The sequence below is a fragment of the Macrobrachium nipponense genome, chromosome 35 (genome assembly GCF_015104395.2).
Source record: "Macrobrachium nipponense isolate FS-2020 chromosome 35, ASM1510439v2, whole genome shotgun sequence".
NCBI lineage: Eukaryota > Metazoa > Arthropoda > Malacostraca > Decapoda > Palaemonidae > Macrobrachium > Macrobrachium nipponense.
In genome coordinates, this window is record NC_061096.1 from 28,239,283 (window position 1) to 28,246,782 (window position 7,500).

The 7,500-nt window shown below is 37.5% G+C and overlaps 1 protein-coding gene across 5 annotated transcripts in view; it reads right to left on the reverse strand.

Moving 5' to 3' along the window:
- Positions 1-7,500, reverse strand: part of LOC135208527 (inactive dipeptidyl peptidase 10-like) — a 710,904-nt gene that overhangs the window by 356,758 nt on the left and 346,646 nt on the right. The window contains exon 1 of one of the 5 annotated variants that reach the window (XM_064240821.1): positions 848-985. The exons of 3 other annotated variants lie outside the window; for them this stretch is intronic. The gene's annotated coding sequence lies outside the window, so the exon portion shown is untranslated. Of the gene's footprint in view, positions 1-847; positions 986-7,500 lie in introns of those variants that run through there. One more of the 5 variants, XM_064240816.1, reaches the window with a different exon arrangement.

Here is a 7,500-nt window from a genome sequence, read left to right on the forward strand (position 1 = left end):
TGATACACGGTATGGGTGTATATTTGCACAAATACGTTGTGATTAATCAAAATGATTATGATGACGCTAACTTTAGAATAAACCATATTTGAAGATGTGGAAAAATTTTGAAAATGTGCGCAACAAAAAATTGCACAAAAGAAGTTACTTTAGCAGACTTATAATTCTTTAACCCCAGGTAGGGGTCTGGATAAATATACATAGACAGACAGACAGTCACGCATATATATCTTGCCTAAAGATTGATCAACTTCTCCATGAAAAGCCGTGATGCTGACGTTTTCTAGTCTATTTCCTGTCTCGTTTTCAGCACAACCAAAAAATGGGGAAATCATTGCGAATTTTAAGTCTCCTCAGTTAATTCCGTGAACGAGATAACCAAATCCATGTATATCAGATGTATGATCATATGTTAGAACACAGTAAACTACCAAGTGACAGGAATGAGGTTTCGTGTCTGTTTTATAAAACTATCGTGTAGATAAACGTTTTGCGCCTTGTCATACCACTTATCTGCTGGAGCCTTTTTTTTTTAGTTCATTCCGTTGGGAAAACGCTTTATCTATATGTCAGTCAATCAGCTGATAGAGGCGTCTCCAAAAGCGGATCGAGATGCGCACGAGGAACCTAACCCCTATATAGAGTATCAAACGTTTGGGGATGAGGTCACTCTTCTTCGTCCCGACCGACAGATTTCTAGTTACAAACACTGGTTCGCATACGATTCTCCTCTCCAGAACTCTCGTCCTTATTTTTGCAAAACTGTGCCACACATAATATAGGCGTGACGGCCTTTTCCACATCCGCCCAGCGGCCAACTAATCAAGGAAAACGACTGTGTTCTCACAACAACAATAGGTTGCCTCTCCCAAAGCGAGCGGAGAGGTAGGTGGTGGTGCCGGTACCGACAGAACAACAGGTATGAACGGCTACACGGCGCGGAGAGGCAACTCCTCTGCTGCCGCTGCTGCTGCTGCTGCTGCTGTCGGCTGCTTCTGCTCCTGCTGTCTCCACGCACCCCCTTCCTTCCCTCTCTCACCTCACATCCCCCCCACCACCCAGGCCTTGACTCCATATCACACACAGACACACACACACCCTCCTCGTCATCCTTCTCCATTCTCCACCCCTGTTATCCTGTTATTTGATTCTCTTTTACTGTTCCTCATACTCGCACGAGACTGTCGGATCTTCATTGATATTAACAGTGTTATCATTGCATTCGTTGCCTTCAATCCGGAGACTCGGATATGAGATGCACATACTCACTCCATAATTCACCTCCCTCTCGATATTTGTTGATGTTACATAGCTCATGCCTCGGCGTGCAATGCCGAAGATCAAATCTCTCTCTCTCTCTCTCTCTCTCCCTCCCTCTCTCTCTCTCTCTCTCTCTCTCTCTCTCGACAAATATCTAACCTGCATCCGAAACCACCCAAGATTGGAAGATGCAAAATATACCGGACGATGCACTAGCAATTCTCTGGTAGACATTAGAGGTGCCTCACACTGAGGGACCTGGGGAAACCCGAACGAGCTGTAAGGTCTGTAAGGTAAGGTCTGCAAGATCTCTCTCTCTCTCTCTCGTAAATCTTATGAAGAGGTAACAAGTCCTTTTACAATTTCAGTCAGGCAAACAGAACGCTCAGAGTACTCCAAATGCTTTGCAGAGTTGAAGGCCTTGTAATGAAATTAGAAAGTCCAGGAAGACTGCAATTACTTTCCAGGAATTTCACTGCATTACAAAGTGAATGAGAAACTAACCCATCAACGTCAGCCGTATTGAGCTAGTGCCCTGGATTTCACATCATGACGGACTGACAAACAAAAACATAACACAGTTCCATAATCCATCCTCGATGAATAAACCGAGCATCTGATCCATTTTTTATTGAGATTTCAAATAAACTGCGATACTGAACACACAGTGGGCTATCCCTGGTTTGCATTACTTTGGTTCCTCAAAGCCCATGAGAGCAGCACATAATTTCTAGCTTAGATTTTGCAAACTATTGCAACTGAATTTAGATTTTAGGCTAAAGACCAAGCACTGGAACCTATGACGTCATTCAGCTCTGAAACGGAAATTGGCAGTAAAAGGTTTGAAAGGTTAACAGGAGGAAAACCTGGCAGTCGCACTATTTATCAATTGTTAATAGAGGATCGAAGGTAAGATGGAAGAAAGTGTATGAAAGGAGGTACAGTAAAAGGAACGAAAGAGGGTTGCAAAAAACCTTAAGTAATGCTTACTAGTGCAAGGCATAAGGTGTACTGACGGCACTAACCCCCCTACGTGGGGCAACCTTAAACATTTCTTATATTCTGGTTCCTTGCTTTATATATTTCTGCGCTTCAGCACTCGAATTTTACGCAACGATACTATCAACTATCATAACTGACATTAAATCTTCTGCTAACAATTCTGCTGATCTAGCAGACCCATAGTTACTCTGCTTATCAGCCACTTCCTCTCCAACTCATGGTAGCCAAAACCCTTCGTGAATATGCATTTGAAGACGTGGACGAAGAAGCAAATAACTCTTACCTTTATTCTCAACTATGTGGGAGGGTTTCAGGAAAAATATTACAGAGGCAAAAAAAAAAGGGAGAGAGAGAGAGAGAGGAGAGAGAGAGAGAGAGAGAGAGAGAGAGAGAGAGAGAGAGAGAGAGAGAGAAACTCTTATTGTGCGATTTTCTAAGGGAACAAAATAAAGCAGCTGATCGCCCTCTTGCGATATTTTTATCCTTTTTATGTTTGCGGGCGTTTTATTTATCCACACGTACATACATACACTCATAATAGTATATATGTATGTATGCATATACACATGTGCATATACATGTATATGTATATTATATGTTTATTTAAATACATATACAATTATATAAATATATATATATATATATACTAATATAAATACTATATTATATATAAAATTTAAAATATACTTATATAGATATACATCGATATACATAATACACACACATATACCAGAAACCTTAGACAATTCTTCCAGCAGCGCACGATCAAATGCAGTGTTGCCTTGTTTCCAAATGGAGAAATCTTCATGTTTGTGTGACCGCATATCTTTATGCCAACGAGTGTTTAATTGTATATTTTCTCATTAGCATTGCTTTCATTCTTCGTCGTCACCGTCTCTTCAGCACTCCATCATTACCGATTGTGGGAGGCAGTTGAATAAAAAAAAATCGTATATGTAGGCTTGCGTCATTTTTAAGCAGTGTTACTGCTCTGTAGGAAGAGTTCCGTTCTAAGTTCTTGAACACCAGGGGGTTGATAAGCAATTTTAGTATCCATTATTGTAGAAAGCTTATTATCAGTGCAATATCCGTGTATTGTCATCATACCATCCTATGGGACTCTACTCTGCAATATATAACTTTTAAAACCACTACCACAGAACTTGCTTTGCTAAGCCAATGTTTAGTACTTGACATTTCAAACATAAAGGGACTTTCTTATAAACATTGGTTAAATACAGTAGTTATCAACTTTTTGACGTTGCTGGGGGACAACCTTGGAAAATGAAATACTACTAAGCTACAGCGCCGTGCAACTATAGAGTAAAGTGGACGCAACATAGAAAATATGATGCGTGCTACATACACTAACAGAAGAGGTTTATTTTTGGCGGTTCCATGATGAAGTACACTTGTTCGTTCCCTGGACTGGGCACTTGAGGTCTTAAAGAGGAAAGATGAGAGAGAGAGAGAGAGAGAGAGAGAGAGAGAGAGAGAGAGAGAGAGAGAGAGAGAGAGAGATAAATGCTGGGGATGCTGGGGGGGATTCCCAGCCCGGAGACACGAAAAAGAGTCCCGTATTTTTCGAAGTTCCGTTCGAGCCACAGCAAACATTCTATGGAACTCAAATTAAATATTGAGTCTGACGAACTGAATCCTCATTTCGAAGTGCAGGTTTGACATAGAAGGTTCCCGAAGCGAATATCCTTGTTTTTCTAAATTCATGTGGTCTCTGGTTACAATCTCATTATTATTATTATTATTATTATTATTATTATTATTATTATTATTATTAATGAACGTCCAGCAATTAGCAATACACCCTTTTGAGCTATTTCATTCATAATGAGAGATACTCCAGAATCCAAGAAAAAGTTGCCATTGACACAGATCTGCTCGTGTGCTTACTGAGAAGGCTCATAATTTACTTAGCTGTATTGGGGGTTAACACAGGCAAAGCACAGTTAAAAAGGCCATGATGGTGTGGCAACAGAACCTTCTTGTGATAATGATATATTAAATCAAACAGACTCCACACTCCAACGGGAGTTCTGTAGTGAATATCAACAAAACTAGAATTATAAAACCACGCCGACGGTCAAGAATTATTATGAACATAGTCGGCGACAACCTTGACGCCAGATTAGTTACAATGAAATGAAAAATGACAGATAACTGTCAGATCGTCGTAAATGTGTCTGAGCTTCAGTGGAGTAAAGAATCCTTTATTTTCATAAAATCTTAAAGTCGATTACCGTTCAGCTCAAGGTCGCGATAAGCAATGCATGACACCACACTTCCGCGTCACGGTGGCCTCTAATAATATAATCTTTGGTGTGTTCTGATCTCCTGCAGTCTCATTTAGCCCTAAAAAAAATATTGGAAGTGTTTTTTGAATCACGGCTATCCAAGAGAGAATAATCGAATCGTAGATTCCTTAGGATCCAAGAAATTAAGGTACATTTTACAAGAGCGAGGATATATCAAAATATTGTCTCCTTAATTCATTATTATAAGATAACAAACCAAGTCGCAGCCTTAAATGGAAAGATAAGAGTGCTGAAAGCCAAAGGACCTGACCAGTCAACACTGTTTTGGGTTAGGTTGGTTTGGTTTGGTTAGGTTAGGTTAGGTTTGGTTAGGTTAGGTCAGCTTAGGTTAGGTTAGTTCAAAAACTAATCTACCGGTGCTTTGGGTGTGGGAAATCTCTTCTGTCTGCCACAGTCAACACTGTTTTGCCATGTCCCTAGGTTAGGGACAACATACCAGAACAGGAAAGAGACATGGGAAAATCCTTATTACTACCAGTATTAAATGAAGGAGAAAACACGCAAACCATCATAGTGATGAATGCGCAGGGTTTAGTTACGAGTAACTCAAAAAGAAAAATAGAGTACTTAGAAGAACTAACCCAAAATGAAAAGAAAATAGATATAATGAATATAAGTGAAACTGGTAATTCCCAAGAGACTGGGAATGATGATCAAATAAAAGGGTTCCAAACTTATAGATCAGATAGAAAAAATAGGAATCAAGGGGGAACCGCAATATATGGGAAAGACAAAAAACAAGGAAAAATATATGAGAAATATAGTAACTCAGAATGTGAAACTAATAGCGGTAGAATTTGAATCTGAAAAATTGATGAACATAGTAATATATAGACCTCCTAATACTAAAGAGTTTGACTTAATAATTGAAAAAAATTGGATGATATATGTAGAAATCACAAGGACTGGGACTATTCTCCTACTGGTGACTTCAACTTTCCTTTCGTAGAATGGAAAGAAACGAATAGGAGATTGTGGTTGTACTTATACATATAAAAAAGAGAGTAATAGTAGTGCAGAAGATAAGAGGCAATTTGAAAAGCTATTAGATATGCTACTAGAATACAACATTCAACAAATAAATCACCTGCTAACAAGAAAGGAAAATATACTTTAGACCTAGTATTTGTGAACGAGATGAATTATGTTAAAGAAATAATAGTTTATAATGCGAATATTTCAGACCATAATGTCATAGAATTAACAGTTCATTCCAAAAGCAAGTGAAAATAGAGATAAGCAAGAAATGAAAAAGTGGGAAGGATATGGAAAATACAACTTCTACAGTAAAAAATAAAATAAAAATGGTTCAGAAATTAATGAAGAATTAAACAAAGATTGGGATAACATTTCGTAAGTGATGACATAAGGGTAAATACGGAGATATTATTTAAAATATTGGAGAAAATAGTGGAAAAATATATACCGAAGAAGAAAAGTAAACATCATTCATGCATACCAAGAGACAGAAGGATCTTGTTCCAGAAAATCAGAAAGTGGAAAAAAGGTCTTGCAAAAGAAAAAAAATGCATGGAAAGTTATAGAACTAAAAAGTAAGATAGAAAATGCAGAACAAAAGATTATACAATCAAAAGAAAATGAAAAACGGGACTTGGAAGAAAAACCCTTATTAAATATCAAGCAAAACCCCCAAGCTATTATACTCATATGCGAAGAAGATGAATAAAAGAAGAATAGAAATAGGCCCTCTGAGAATTGAAGGGAGATTAACGAATGAAAAAAAGGAAATTTGCAACATACTGGCAGAACGATATAAGAGAGAATTCACCCCTAGAATAGATAATGAAGATAATGATATAGAAGTAAGGGATGAAAATAGTGAATATTTAGCTGACATAGATATTAATGAAGCTGATATTGTGCAGGCTATTAATGAAATTAAAAATGGAGCTGCTGCAGGGCCTGATGGAATTCCTGCTATTTTGTTAAAGAAAGTAGTTCATTCTATCGCAAAGCCACTTGCAATATTATTAAGACAAAGTGTAGATACAGGCAAGATTTATGATGAGCACAATTATTAGCATATATACCCCTACTTTCAAAAGTGGATCAAGACTAGAGGCAAGTAATTATAGGCCTGTGAGTCTAACATCACATATTATGAAAGTGTATGAAAGGGTAATGAAGAAAAATATTATGAAACATTTAATAAAAAATAATTTGTTTAATAAAGGACAACATGGTTTTCGTACCCGGAAAAAGTACACAAACCCAACTGTTAGTCCACCGTGAGAACATATTCAAAAATATGAAAAGCGGAAATGAAACAGATGTGGTTTATTTAGACTTTGCAAAAGCTTTTGAAAAAGTAGACCATAATATATTAGCGAAGAAAATTAGAAAACACAATATCGTGGATAAAGTAGGAAGATGGTTAAAAGAATTTTTACACAACAGAAAACAGATAGTTATTGCAAACGACGAGAAATCGGATGAAGTCAAGGTAATATCCGGTGTGCCGCAAGGTACGGTGTTAGCTGCAATACTGTTTGTTATTATGATTGAAGACATAGACAATAATGTGAAGGATTCGGTAGTGAGTAGTTTCGCAGATGACACAAGAATAAGTAGAGAAATTACTTGTGATGAAGATAGGAACGCTCTACAAAGAGACCTTAACAAAGTATATGATTGGGCAGAGGTAAATAGGATGGTATTTAACTCTGATAAATTTGAATCAATAACTTTATGGAGACAGAGAAAGAAAGCTATATGCATATAAGGGACCTAATAATGAGACATCACAAATAAGGAAGCAGTTAAAGACCTTGGTGTGATGATGAATAGGAACATGTTATGCAATGATCAAATAGCAACTCTGTTGGCAAAATGTAAAGCAAAAAATGGGAATGTTGTTACGGCACTTCAAAACAAGAAAAGCTGAACA